General features: G+C 45.2%; 1 long non-coding RNA gene across 1 annotated transcript in view; it reads left to right on the forward strand.

Moving 5' to 3' along the window:
* Window positions 1-15,530, forward strand: part of LOC115460010 — a 32,351-nt gene extending 16,821 nt beyond the window's left edge. Inside the window, exon 3 of the long non-coding RNA XR_003940355.1 lies at window positions 15,494-15,530. This is a non-coding gene — a long non-coding RNA (uncharacterized LOC115460010). The remainder of the gene's footprint in view (window positions 1-15,493) is intronic.
* Window positions 15,531-15,572: the final 42 nt, after the last annotated feature.

The following is a 15,572-nucleotide window of genomic DNA, read 5'->3' on the forward strand; positions in this document are numbered from 1 at the left end:
CCACACTTCTCACACAAAGGATTTTCTACTCCTCCCATCTTAAAAAGCTGAGTTTTTGTAAGGTATGCTCTGTGAAGAATTCGGTACTGGCATTCACGGAGACCCGCATTGCCTGTCATTTCCGGTATCCGAGATGTCATTTTATCAAAGTCTAAGGACAGTCCTGGTCTTGCTAAATCTCGAGCCCAGCGCATTCTTATCAACTCTCTATCCTTCATAAGCGGCAGTTTCCCCAACAGCTGGTACAACCTTGAGACCGAAAGCCGAGCAGTTCCCCCTCCTTCCAAAAACTGTCTCACCTTGTGGCAATGCCTGGATCTTAAAGCCTCCGGATCTAAGGACCTCACATAATGTGTTACCTGACTATAGGCAAATATATTGTTCATAGCATAACCGATACCCAAAGCTCCCAAGCTTAACAACGTCCCCTGCTCATTCAAAAGATGTTCCAAACGGCTAATGCCTAACTGCCCCCAAGTTCGAAATGTCCTATTATCTATCCCAGGCATGAAACATAAATTCCCACCAATTGGCAACATGTCCGACGTTTCTGTCTGCAAACCCCAAATGCCCATCAGATCTTTCCAAAGGGTTCGCAAAGATGCCAGCAACAAGCTATTCCTCAAATGCTCTGGAACGAAAGCTCTAGGTGCCTGTAATAGAAAGTAGAAATGACAAGGGGCAAAGAACTGTCCTTCTATTTCTTTAGGCGTGTAATCTTCTCGGTCAAAAAACCAATCCCCAAAATACCTCAGTAAACATGCCCTATTATAACGTCTCAAATCTGGTAACCCTAGCCCCCCCTCTTTCCAATGACCCATCAACAAGGGTAATGGCAACTTAGCCTTTTCCTTCCCCAGCAATACCGTCTAAACAAACGATATAGTAATTTAAGGTCTCGTTGACGTATGAGGACGGGGAGTAATCTCAAACAATACAGCCATCTGGGGAACTCTACCATCCGAAACAACTGAATGCGGCCATATAATGTGAGGGGCAGGGTCACCCAGCTATTCAAGCGCACCTCCGTTGCACCTATCAGTCTGTTGACATTTAGGCGATATATATCTAATGAATTCATGGACAACCAAATTCCCAAATAGCAAAAAGATTCCTGCGCCCACTTAAGAGGAAAGGTCCGTCCCCATTCCCTTTTCTGCTCCTCTTGAGAGGCCAATGCCAAAGATTTTGTGTAATTAAGCTTAAATCCTGCATAGTCACCAAATTCTTGAAAAAGTTCTAACAGAGCCGGGAGTGACTTTAGGGGCTGTGTCAGGTGTACCAGCAGGTCATCCGCAAAGGCAGACAATAAAAATTGCGAAAGTCCTATCGGTACCCCTTTTATCTCTGGATGGGTTTGTATTGCTCTAACCAGGGGATCTAGGGACAGGACAAATAATAAGGGAGAAAGCGGACAACCTTGCCGTGTACCTCGAAAGATATTAAATGAACGGGAGCGCACCCCATTTACCCAGACATAAGCTGAAGGCTCCAAATATAGCACCCTAATGGCATCTAAAAAGGACCCCTGAATACCATATTGCTTCAACGTCTCAAACAAGAAGGGCCACCTCACCATGTCAAAAGCTTTCTCTGCATCAAAGCTGATTAACAGAGAAGCCAAACGTTGATATTTCACTGTCTCCAGGGAGGCCAATATGGCACGGATATTCCGAACCGCTGTTCTCCCTTTCACGAATCCTACTTGAGCCTCCTCTACCAGATCTGGAAGCACCCTGGCCAACCTATTTGCCAATATTTTAGCGTACAACTTGACATCTGCATTGAGAAGAGAAATTGGCCTATACGATCCAGGGTCTGTTACGTTCTTACCGGCCTTCGGGATAACTACAATCTGGGCTTCTTTCATCGTGTCCGGAATAATTCTCTCCTCCACCATAAAATTGAACAGTGCCAGAAGCGGGTCTTTAATGTTTTCATAAAATTGCTTGTAAAATTCCATTCGATAGCCATCTGGACCCGGCGTTTTATGAGATGCACTTTGTTGCAATGCTAGCATAAGATCGCCTTCCACAATTGGGCCATTCAGCCCTTGCACCTGCCGGGGAGACAGTTTAGGTAACTCTACAGAATCTAAAAACATTTCTGCGCTCAGCCCCTCATCTTCCGGCTTAGCATAAAGAGCCTCATAAAACTGGCCAAAACAGTCCGCTATTTCCTGATCTGTTCTCAGCATCTGCCCGTTTAAGGCCTTCAACTGTAGAACTCTAGAAACTCCACTCCTGCCTCGCACCATATTTGCCAACAACTTCCCGGCCTTATTACCATATTGAAATAATTTATATTTATAATAAAATTGGGTTTTTACTGCCCTCTGGTGTAGTAGTTCATTCAGTTCTTTTTGTGCGCCCAAGAGTAGTGTCCTATTCTCATCAGTAGCATGTCGGCCATATTGCCTCCTATAGTTGCGAATCTGCAAGTCTAGACGCAAAATCGCCTTGTCCCGAATCTTCCTAGCTCGAGCACAGTAGGAAATAATGTCCCCCCGCAATACAGCTTTTTGTGCTTCCCAAAATAAGGGCGGCTGCTGCCTATGTCTATCATTGTGAAATGCATAATCCGCCATCCTCTCCTGTAAGAATGCCTGAAATTTCTGATCCCCCACCAATTCTAAGGGATATCTCCAGAGACGCATACCACCCCCCTTTATGAGCCCCACCCATCTCAGCCAGATCAAAGCATGGTCCGAGACTGCATAAGGACCAATCTCTGCCTGTGCTATCTGTGAAAAAAGAGAGCTCAAGACAAATAAATAATCAATTCGAGACTGTGACGCATGAGCTCTGGAGAGATGGGTGAAATCTTTGTCTGACGGATGTAAGACACGCCACGCATCCACTAAGTCTAGTGCTTCACAAAGCAAAGTCAAGGCCCGGGCACCCCCTCCCGAACTCCCAGCACCAGAACCAGATCTATCAAGCAGGGGATCAACCACGAGGTTGAAATCGCCTCCCACTATAAAGTTTCCCCCTTTAAACTTAGTTAACTGAGTAATTAACCCCTGAAAAAATTTTTTGTCAAACACATTTGGGGCATACACATTACAGAGCACCAGATTTTGACCTTCAACTTCCATTGAGGCCACAATATATCGCCCCTCCGAACTCTTTATTGTAGATATAGTCTTGATTTGTAAACCTTTCCTGAAGAGAATTAACACCCCAGCCTTCCTCCCCACTGCTGGGGCCTCTAACAATGAACCTACCCAGTCTGTCTTAAACTTTATATGTTCCTTTGATGATAGATGCGTCTCCTGCAGCAGGGCAATATCTACTTTCTGCCGCTTCAGCGCCTGGATCACTTTCGTCCTCTTTATGGGGGATGAAACTCCCCCCACGTTCCAAGAGACAATTTTAAGTGACCCCAGTGTACCAAAAGTCAAATATTAACACATAAAAAGTTATATTTGTGAACAAAACGAGAGAATCCCCCCCAGCCCATGGGGCTTCCCTCTTCAATCCCCCATAACTCCGGCCCGGCAAATACACTCTTGTCATAGGCCTCCTACCCTTCCCTATCCCCCTTCCCCCCTTCCCCTCCCTAGAACCGCTCCACAGTTTTACCGTGGTCTAGGATCACGCGAGCTCCCCCCCTCCCGCCCCCTTCCATTCCCTCCCCAAGTATTACCCTTTTATCATGAACCATCTTTACATCTTAGCTCCGCCTTCCTTGTACTTCTATCACACCTAATTAATCCATATTTATATTACAAAATCCCCAGAGACCATTATCATAATAATCTACTTCCTCCCCCAATAAACTCAATAATTAAACATTTACCACATTTCAGCCCTTGGTCCCAATCAAACAAACAATCAACAATTTAAACAGTGGTAACAGGTATAATTAGACCATTTCAGCAACTTCCGGTTCCTGGGTCAGCTACCGCTCTCTGAGCTATCAATTTTCAGACTTCGTCCACGTCCTCCTGATCTGTAAGCTCCACTATTGTCTCCAAGAAGCACCAGTTGCAATGTATCTGCAAAGTCTCTACCCGTGCTCCTTCACGCTGGTTCTTCAGCTACCAGGTCCCTCTTCACAAACTGCATGGCCTCTGCTGCCGAGGTGAATATGAACTGTTTCCCCTTGTGCCAGATCTTTAAACGGGCCGGGTAGAGCAAAGCAAATTGAATTTTTTTGGCAAATAGCTGTTGACACACCTCACGAAATGCTCTCCGTTGCGTGGAAACACCCGCCGAGAAGTCCTGGAAACAGCGCACAGTGTGATTATCATATTGTACAACTCCTGCCCTCCGAAAGGCTCTAAATATCTCCTGCTTATGAGCAAAATTGAGGACCTTGAAAATAACAATTCGGGGGCGTGGATCTTTCGGGTTTCCAGGTCCCAGCCGATGAGCACGTTCCACTCTTAAGGGCCCCGCTAGCGATTGTAATTGCAGAGTTTTTGGTAGCCAGGTCTCCAAGAAATCTTTCAACTCTAAATCTTTAATCGTTTCAGGCAGGCCTACCATTCGGATGTTACTCCTGCGAGCTCTGTTCTCCAGGTCTTCCAGCTTACTCTCCAGCTTGTCCACCTTGCTTTTCAAGTCAGTTTGCATTTTCTCCTGTTGTTGTACCTGGTCCTCTACATCGGAGAGCCGCTGTTTGTAGTGGGAAAACTCTGATTGGATGGTCTCCAGCTTATTATCGATACCTCCTAATTGTTCTGTTATCTTTTGGAGTTTTGTATCTACCGACGATCCCAGCATGGCAGAGACTTCCGCTGCCACCTCCGCCGCCCACGCAGAGCTGACTGACTTCGGGCCGTCTTCTTCTCTGTCCGCCATCTTTGCCTCTGCTGTGCGGGTTCGCGTGCCGTCTTTCTTCACCGGTTTCGCGGTCATCGCGCTCCACTACGACTCCGCTACACTTCTCAGCGAAGCCCCGGTCTTTTAGATCGCCGGCGGTGTATTTTACCGCTGTGTAGAGCGGCGAGGGTAAAGGTTTTAATTGTAAAAACGGCGCGGGAGAGGCAGGAGCTCAGCGCAACGACACCCGCTCTCTAGCCGCGCATCACGTGACCCCTGTTTTCTATCTTTTAACCAGTTTTTAATCCACAATAGGACACAGCAAAAACACACTTCCCTGTGCTTGTCTGTTTCTCTTTTAAACAAATTCTATGGTTCTCTTTTTTTTTTTTAGTGAGGAGGCAGAAACAAACATGGAAGAAAAGGAACAGCAGAGGCCGTGTTGGGGGTGTGATCTGGGCATTCCAAAAACTTGGACCTTTTTCTGCCATAATGGAACAAAGCAAAAACGTCTGGGACTAAAAGTTAGACGTTTTTGTCTAGACCCGTTTCAGTCATACAGAAGAGTAACCATACTGGTCAGTCCAGTGGTCCATCTAGCCCAGTATCCTGCTTCCAACAGTGGCCAATCCAGGTCACAAGTACCTGGCAGAATCCCAAATCATGGCAAGGCGAGGGGCAGCTGGAGGACAGGTCATGCTTCCACTCGGAGGACAAAGAGAGAGAGGGAGGGAGGCACGGGGGCGTGGAACTCGAAGGGGAGGGGATCCTGGAACTCGAAGGGGGGTCCTCAAACGGGGGTGGGGGAGAGGGAGTCCTGGAACTCGGAGGGGGGAGGGGGTCCTGGAATTCGAAGGGAAGGGGGGAGGGGGTCCTGGAACTCGAAGAGGAGGGATGCCTGGAACTCGGAGGACAGGGAGGGAGGTAGGTAGGGGGCATGGAACTCGGAGGGGAGGGGATCCTGGAACTGAAATGGGTGGGTCCTGGAACTCGAAGGGGAGGGGGATCCTGGAACTCGAAGGGGGGTCCTCAAATGGGGGTGGGGGAGAGGGGGTCCTGGAACTCGGAGGGGGGAGGGGGTCCTGGAATTCGAAGGGGAGGGGTGCCTGGAACTCGGAGGACAGGGAGGGAGGGAGGCAGGTAAGGGGGCATGAAACTCAGAGGGAGGGAGGGAGGCATGGAACTTGGAGGGGAGGGGGCCTGGAACTTGGAGGAGAGAGAGAGGGAGGGAGGGGGCCCTGGAATCTTGCTAGCGCCCGTTTTATTTCTGTTCGAAACGGGCCTGTTTTACTAGTGGTTTATAACTTTGCTTATCTAAGGGGAAATTTCTGTTAATCTGTGTTAACCACGGAAGCAGGTGGGTGGAGAAACAGAAATACGCTTACTGGGAAGATGATTTTGCAAACCAGAATGACTTTGCTGATGTTAAGTAAAAATGGTATAATTTGATGAACCTGTAACCCCAATGAAATATGCTATGTGACATGATGATTTTGCATTTCCAATGATAAGTATATTTATTTATTTTATTTATTTGTTGCATTTGTATCCCACATTTTCCCACCTCTTTGCAGGCTCAATGTGGCTTACAATACATCATGAATAGTGGAGGTAGGACGGTATGGACATTTGGTTTTACAGAAAGATTTTGGGTTACGTGCTAATGATAAAGCATAGTAGCGATATAACATTATAAAACAGTTCTAGATGCATGTGGGGAATTTCACATGTCTTGATCTCTTGTTGAAGAGATGGGTCTTCAATAGTTTGCGGAAGCTGGCTAGTTCATAGATCGTTTTTAGGTTGTGCGGCAGCGCGTTCCAGAATTGTGTGCTCATACAGGAAAAGGTTGATGCGTGCATTAGTTTGTATTTTAAGCCTTTGCAGTTGGGGAAATGAAGATTAAGGAATGTGCGAGATGATTTTTTGGCATTTCTGGGTGGTAAGTCTATCAGGTTTGACATGTAGACTGGAGCATCGCCATGGATGATTTTGTGAACTAGGGTGCATACCTTGAACGCGATGCGTTCTTTGAGTGGGAGCTAGTGTAGCTTCTCTCGTAGGGGTTTAGCACTTTCATATTTTGGTTTTTCCGAATATGAGTCTAGCTGCAGTGTTCTGGGCAGTCTGGAGTTTTTTGAGTATTTGCTCTTTGCAGCCGGTGTAAAGTGCATTGCAGTAGTCTAGATGACTGAGTACCAATGATTGTACCAGATTACGGAAGACTGTCCTTGGGAAGAATGGTCTTACCCTTTTTAATTTCCACATTGATTGGAACATCTTTTTGGTTGTGTTTTTCGCGTGATTTTCAAGTGTTAGGTGTCGATCAATGGTAACTCCAAGAATTTTCAGGGTTTCTGAAATTGGTAGGTTCAGTTTTGGTGTGTTGATGGTGGTAAATTTGTTCGTGTTATGTTGAGAGGTGAGTATTAGGCACTGGGTTTTTTTCAGCGTTAAGTTTCAGCTGAAATGCATCTGCCCATGAGTGCATGATATGTAGACTTTGGTTGATGTCATTGGAAATTTCTTTTAAGTCTTGCTTAAATGGGATGTAGATCGTTATGTCATCAGCGTATATGTATGGGTTGAGGTTTTGGTTTGATAGTAGTTTGGCCAAGGGTATCATCATTAGGTTGAATAAGGTCGGTGAAAGGGGGGATCCCTGTGGAACTCCGCATTCAGGTGTCCGTGTGGCTGATGTACTCGAATTTGATGTCACTTGATATGAGCGTGTGGTTAGGAACCCCTTGAACCAATTGAGAACGTTGCCTCCAATACCAAAGTATTCGAGGATATGCAGTAGAATTCCATGATCGACCATGTCAAAGGCGCTAGACATGTCGAATTGTAAAAGTAGTATGTTCTTGCCGGTTGCTATCATTTGTTTGAATTTCGTCATGAGCGTGACTAGTACTGTTTCAGTACTGTGGTTAGAACGAAAACCTGACTGGGAGTCGTGTAGTATTGAGAACTTGTATAGATAGTTTGTGAGTTGTTTGGTCACCATCCCTTCTGTTATTTTGGTTATTAAGGGAATGGATGCTACTGGTCTATAGTTGGTTAGTTCGCTAGCATTTTTCTTTGCATCTTTGGGTATGGGGGTGAGTAGAATGTTTCCTTTCTCCTTTGGGAAGATTCCATTTTGTAGCATAAAGTTCACGTGGTTCTTTAGGTCTGTTATGAATTGTTGAGGTGCCATTGTCATAAGGTTGTTTGGGCATATGTCCAGTTTACAATGAGATTTGGCGAATCTTTTAAGCGTTTGTGTGATGAGATCCTCCGATAGTATCTCAAAGTCAGTCCAAGTTCTATCTACTGGGTATGCTCCAGGGTCTGGGTCTAGACAGTCTAAGAGTATAGCGTATTCGATGGGGTTGACAGGTATTTTGGCTCGCAATTGTATGATTTTCTCCTTGAAGTATTTTGCGAGGTTGTCGGCTCCTGGTATGTCTTTACTATTATTGGTGACTGGTGTGGTGTCTAATAGTTTATTCACTAGTTGGAAGAGTTTATGTGTGTCCTTGGTCCAATTTCAGTTTTGTAATATAGTCTTTTGGTTTGTCTTATGGTGTATTTATATTTTCTTCGAAGTTGTTTCCAAGCATTCAATGTGGAGTCGACTTTCTTTTTGTTCCACGCACGTTCTAATCTTCTAACTTGTGTTTTGAGTTTTTTCAGTTCTTCGTTGAACCATGGTATTGAATTCTTTCTGTGTGAGGTTCTAGTTTGAAGTGCACAGAGTTTCCAGGTGCTTTTTGGCTAGGATCAGGCGACCCTCAGGGGGAGGAATGCTGGCTTCGGCCTAACCCCTGGTAAGCCTTTCCTCAGCTGAGAGGTACCCACCTCTACCACCGGCTGCCTTTCAGGTGCTGTGGAGGACTTGCAGCTCATCTGCATATCCTTACAGCCTTCTCCGGGGTGACACCCAGGCCCACCCCGATCCACTCAGGGCCTCCGCTCTAGGTGCCGCGCGCCTAACGGCGCGTGGGGCATTTTTCTCTTTGTATCTAATCTTTTTCCAGTTGCTAAAGTACCTTAATTGTTTATGGCCCCTATTCACAATCTCTTCCTAGCTCTGTCCCTTCCTAATTTTTTCCCTCACCCCCTACCTCTCCCCGCTACAGGAACTCACTTCCCATCCATTGACTTCATCACCTCACCTTCTCTCCTACCCTCTTCCTCCCTCTTGGCTTTTAATCTCCGTCTCTTTCTTCCCTCCATTTTGCCTTCCCCATTCCACCTAAATACCTCTCGCCTTCGTGGCCACACCACTCCTGCTCTCCTCCGCTCTCTTTTACTCCTTCTCTTACTCTCAGCCGGTGACATCAATCCCAATCCTGGCCCTCCTCACCAACTATTATCCCAACTCTACAGATCTCACCGCGACCTCTCTAACCTCATCTCTATTCCTCTACTCCCCTCCTCTTCTCTGTCCTTCTCTTGCGCCCTATGGAATGCCCGCTCTATCTGTAACAAACTCCCCTATATCCAGGACCTCTTTATCTCGCGTCACCTCCATCTGCTCGCCATAACAGAAACCTGGCTCTGCCCTGATGACTCTGCTTCAGTCGCAGCCCTGTGCCATGGTGGTTATATATTTTCACATACTCCTCGCCCTGCTGGCCGTGGGGGCGGTGTTGGACTACTTCTCTCTCCCTCCTCTAGATTTCAACCCCTTCTTCCACCTCAATCTCACTGTTTTTCCTCCTTTGAAGTCCACTCTATCCGCCTTTTCTCTCCTCTGCCTCTTCGAATAGCGGTCATTTATCGTCCCCCTGATAAGTCCCTTTCATCCTTTCTCAGTGACTTTGACGCCTGGCTTGCCTTCTTCCATGATCCTTCCTCCCCCTCTCTCATCCTTGGTGACTTTAATATTCCTGCTAATGATCCTTCCAACTCTTATATTTCCAAGTTACTCGCTTTAATGTCGTCCTTTAATCTCCAACTATGCTCCACCTCCCCCACTCATCAAAATGGTCACTGTCTTGATCTCATCTTCTCCTCCAACTGTTCACCTTCTAGTTTCCTTGCCTCTGATCATCCCTCCTCTGATCACCATCTTATAACTTTCACACTTAAATCTCCTCCCTCCCAGTCCCGTCCTATCCTATCTAATTTATCTAGGAATCTTCACGATATTGACCCTTCATCTCTATCCTCGCATGTTTCAAACCTCTCTACTGTGGCACCATCCACGTCTGTCAACGAGGCTGTTTCTTCTTACAACAATACTCTATCCTCTGCCTTAGACACTCTTGCACCTTTGATGACCCGCCCTGTAAGGCGTACAAAACCCCAACCTTGGCTGACTTCTAATATCCGCTACCTACGTTCCTGTACCCGCTCCGCCGAACGCCTCTGGCGGAAATCTCGGGCCCTTGCTGATTTCTTACACTTTAAGTTCATGCTGACCTCCTTCCAATCTGCTCTTTTACGTGCCAAACAGGATTATTATATCCAACTGACCAACTCTCTTGGCTCTAATCCTCGACTTCTCTTCACCACATTGAACTCTCTCCTCAAGGTGCCCCCTCCCCCCAACTCCCCCTTCATTATCTCCTCAGACCCTTGCTGAATTCTTTCACAACAAGGTTCAAAGATAAACCTTGCTTTCTCTACCTCACCAGCTCTCCCTCCACTAGTCCGTTCCTCTCTCTCTCCTTCCCCTCATTCCCTTTCCTCCTTTCCTGAAGTTACTATTGAGGAAACTACACTTCTCCTTTCTTCCTCAAAATGTACCACCTGTTCCTCTGATCCCATTCCCACCCACCTTCTTAATGCCATCTCTCCTACTCTTATTCCTTTTATCTGTCACATTCTCAACCTCTCACTTTCCACTGCGACTGTCCCTGCTGCCTTTAAACATGCTGTGGTCACACCTCTCCTTAAGAAGCCTTCACTTGACCCTACTTGTCCCTCTAATTACCGACCCATCTCCCTCCTTCCTTTTCTCTCCAAATTACTTGAGCGTGCTGTTCACCGCCACTGCCTTGATTTTCTCTCCTCACATGCTATTCTTGACCCATTACAATCTGGTTTTCGCCCTCTCCACTCAACCGAAACTGCGCTTACTAAAGTCTCCAATGACCTATTACTGGCTAAATCCAGAGGTCAATATTCCATCCTCATTCTTCTTGATCTTTCCGCTGCTTTTGACACTGTCGATCACAGCATACTTCTCGATACCCTGTCCTCACTTGGATTCCAGGGCTCTGTCCTTTCCTGGTTCTCTTCCTACCTCTCCCTCCGCACCTTTAGTGTTCACTCTGGTGGATCCTCTTCTACTTCTATCCCTCTGCCTGTCGGCGTACCTCAGGGTTCTGTTCTTGGTCCCCTCCTCTTTTCTATCTACACTTCTTCCCTTGGTTCATTAATCTCATCCCATGGCTTTTTCTACCATCTCTATGCTGATGACTCCCAAATCTACCTTTCTACCCCTGATATCTCACCTTGCATCCAAACCAAAGTTTCAGCGTGCTTGTCTGACATTGCTGCCTGGATGTCTCAACGCCACCTGAAATTAAATATGACCAAAACCGAGCTTCTCATTTTCCCCCCCAAACCCACCTCCCCGCTCCCCCCGTTTTCTATTTCTGTTGATGGTTCTCTCATTCTCCCTGTCTCCTCAGCTCGAAACCTTGGGGTCATCTTTGACTCTTCTCTCTCCTTCTCTGCTCATATCCAGCAGACCGCCAAGACCTGTCGTTTCTTTCTTTACAACATCCGTAAAATCCGCCCCTTTCTTTCCGAGCACTCTACCAAAACCCTCATCCACACCCTTGTCACCTCTCGTTTAGACTACTGCAATCTGCTTCTTGCTGGCCTCCCACTTAGTCACCTCTCCCCTCTCCAGTCGGTTCAAAACTCTGCTGCCCGTCTCATCTTCCGCCAGGGTCGCTTTACTCATACTACCTCTCTCCTCAAGACCCTTCACTGGCTCCCTATCCGTTTTCGCATCCTGTTCAAACTTCTTCTACTAACATATAAATGTATTCACTCTGCTGCTCCCCAGTATCTCTCCACACTCGTCCTTCCCTACACCCCTTCCCGTGCACTCCGCTCCATGGATAAATCCTTCTTATCTGTTCCCTTCTCCACTACTGCCAACTCCAGACTTTGCGCCTTCTGTCTCGCTGCACCCTATGCCTGGAATAAACTTCCAGAGCCCCTACGTCTTGCCCCATCCTTGGCCACCTTTAAATCTAGACTGAAAGCCCACCTCTTTAACATTGCCTTTGACTCGTAACCACTTGTAACCACTCGCCTCCACCTACCCTCCTCTCTTCCTTCCCGTTCACATTAATTGATTTGATTTGCTTATTTTTTATTTTTTGTCTATTAGATTGTAAGCTCTTTGAGCAGGGACTGTCTTTCTTCTATGTTTGTGCAGCGCTGCGTATGCCTTGTAGCGCTATAGAAATGCTAAATAGTAGTAGTAGTAGTAGTAGTAGAATTGGGGCAATATTGTCTAATATTGATTTACATCTGTTGTCCCATTCAGAGAGGAATTGGATTGTGTCTGCCTTTATTATCCATCCATTGTGGTAAATCTGTTGCCAGAATATAACCGGGTCTATTTTTCCTCTCGTGGTGTAGGTTTTCTGGCTTTGTTTGTTAAGTGAGTCTTTTTTTCTCTATTGGAGGGAGATGTATGCTTTGTGATGGTCTGACCAAGGTGTAGGTGTCCATTTTGTATCTGTTAATATAAGGTTTGAGTCATGATCGAATTTGTATGTAATCATGTCTAATGTGTGTCCTTTATTGTGGGTTGGTTGCGTGTTTGGTCTGTGAAGATTCCACAGTTGTAGGAACTCCTTGCATTCTTGGGTGCTTGTTGTGGTAAGATCTTCTAGGTGCAGGTTAATATCTCCTATTATGATGAGGTTTGAGGTAGAGACACAAGTGTTCGAGATAAAGTCCATGAAGTGTGATTGGAGTCATGGACCAAAGTAGCCAGAGAACTAATGTCAGTGGTCACGTTTGTGTCCCGGTTAGTCTCTCATATGAGAATTGATCGTATTACTCAGCCTATCTGATTATATCCTTTATCCTTCCTTGGTAAGTGAAATAAATCATTATTCTCATATATCCGTAGCCTTCTGAATCTTTTTGTCTCCTCACCTAGTGGGTGATAAGTACATTATTGTCTGGAGTGGTGGACACTCTAGCCCATGGGTAATTAGTAGTTTATTACTTGGGGAGGGCAAAAAGATAAAACAGGGTCCATACCAGAGAGAGAGAGAAAGAGAGAGAGAATCAGGGTGGGTGAAAATCCTTCTAGTTCTGTTTCTCTCAGTTGCAATTCTCGGTGACAGAAAAGTACAAGGAATACAGTAAGAGAAAATGTGTTTAAACGTCTTCCTGTCTTTCTACATATTTAACTTTTGTACCATAAATTACTTTCTTGTGATTCTCTCTAATTTGATGCTCAGAATAAAGTCATTAAATATTTCAAAGTCAGTTTTTCTTTCTAACACCATCACCTCTTGGGTTAACATAGCCTTAAGCCATAGAGTATATATGCTGTGACATTTATTACAATTCCCGTAACCAGAACTGAACACAAGACTCAAGGTGAGGTCGCATTATAGTATTTTCGGTCTTATGCACCATCCCTTTCCTAATAATTCCTAGCATCCTATTAGCTTTTTTGGCCACCGCCGCACACTGAGCAGGAGATTTCAGCATATTGTCTACAGTTCCACCTAGATCTTTTCTTTCTTGGGTGCTGACTCCTACGGTGGACGTTAGCATCAGGTAACTATGATTTGGGTTGTTCTTCCTAATGTGCATCATATTGCATTTGTCCACATTAAATTTCATCTGTCATTGGATGTCCAGTCTTCCAGTTTCCTAAGGTCTTCCTGCAATATTTCACAGTTCGGACGTGTTTTAACAACCTTGCATACTTTTGTGTCATCTGCAAATTTAATCACCTCACTCGTAGTTCCAATTTCCATTTATAAATATATTAAATAGCACCAGTCCCAGTACAGATCCCTGTGGCACTCCACTTTTCACCCTCCTCCATTGAGAGAAATGACCATTTAACCCTACCCTCTGTTTTCTGTCCAATTCCTAATCCACACCAGAACCTTGCCTCCTATCTCATGGCTCTTCTCAAGAGTCTCTCATCAGGAACTTTATCAAAAGCTTTCTGAAAATCCAGATATACTACAATCAACCGGCTCACCTTTATCCACATGTTTATTCATGCCTTCAATGAAATGAAGCAAATTGATGCAAGATCTCCCTTGGCTGAACCCATGCTGACTCTGTTCCATTAAACCATGTTTGTCTACATGTTCAGTAATTTTATTCTTTATATTAAATTCCACTATTTTCCCCGGCACTGAATTCAGGCTTACTGGTCTGTAATTTTCCCGGATCGCTCAGAAACCATTTTAAAAAATCGGCATTCCACTGACCGCTCTCCAATCTTCAGATACTATGGACAATTTTAATGATAGGTTACAGATCACTAACAGCAGACCAGAAATTTCACGTTTGAGTTCTTTCAGTATCTAAGATTTCAGTTCACCAAGATTTCTTTCAGTTCCTCCACATTGTCACCCTTGAAAACCATTTCTGGTACATCTTCTCCCATAAAGACCAAAGCAAAGAATTCATTCAATATCTCCTCTATGGCTTGGCCTCCCTGAGTGCCCCTTTTGCTCCTTAATGATGTAACAGTCCCACAGATTCCCTCACAGCCTAAATGCTTGACCCTGCATTTTTTTTAGCATTAAATGTAAGCTGCCAAATTCCTAATTGGTCCTCTAGGTCAGTCAGCAGAGCCAACAGGACTTCCCTAAGTTCGTACAGAACCCTCGGATGGATTTCATCTGGCCACGTTGCTTTGTCTAACTTTAGTCAGCTCCTCACAAGCACAGTCCTCTGAAAATCATTTAGGGTCTACCACATCTCCATTCGTACTTGTGTTTCTCTTCTAGGTCCTGCTCTTGGCCCTTCAGCTGTGAACACAGAACAAAAATATTTCTCATTCCACATTATCAGCTTCTACATATTTCACCCCTTCACTTTCGAGTCTCACAATGCCGCTTTGGCATTTCCTTCTATCACTAACATATATAAAAAGTCTTGTCCTCCCATTTTAACGTTTTGGCTATTTTTTTCTTCCATTTGCATCTTTCCTTTCCTGACTACTTTACCGACTTCTCGTAGCTTTTCTAGATATTGTAGCCTTTCTTCCTCTTCCTGTAATCTCTTGTAGTACATTGGCTATCCTTCAATATTCCGGTAACATGCTTGATTTTAAGTAAGATATTACCAAAAACAGCTCTGCAAGTTCATTTTGTGGTTCCATCATACTTGGGGATATATACCATCTGGTCCAGGTTTACTGAGATTTATGTTGTTCTGTTTTAGAAAGGTTTGGACAAATTCCTGGAGGTAAAGTCCATGAACCATTTTTAAGGTTGACCTGTGAAAAGTCACTTCTTATCTCTGGGTTAAGTAACATGGAATCTTTCTACTTTTTGGGATCCTGCCAGGTAAGTTGGAAACAGGATACTGGGCTAGACAGATCTTGAAGGATAATTTTTATGTTTTTATGTAATCTTGTGCTGGTATCATTTTTCAAACAGGAACAAGTCCTGGAGGAGAAGGATCCTGGACTCCCCTCTATATGTTAGGAGAATAAATCCAACTGGAATCTAATTCATTCTGAGCACCTCCCTGAGTGCTTCTGGTTTGTGTTTCAGATGCGGGTGACGTTTGAGGACATCACTGTCTCTTTCTCCCAGGAGGAGTGGGAGTATTTAGATGAAGGGCAGAAGGAGC

Source organism: Microcaecilia unicolor, chromosome 1, assembly GCF_901765095.1.
Source record: "Microcaecilia unicolor chromosome 1, aMicUni1.1, whole genome shotgun sequence".
Taxonomy (NCBI): Eukaryota; Metazoa; Chordata; class Amphibia; order Gymnophiona; family Siphonopidae; genus Microcaecilia; species Microcaecilia unicolor.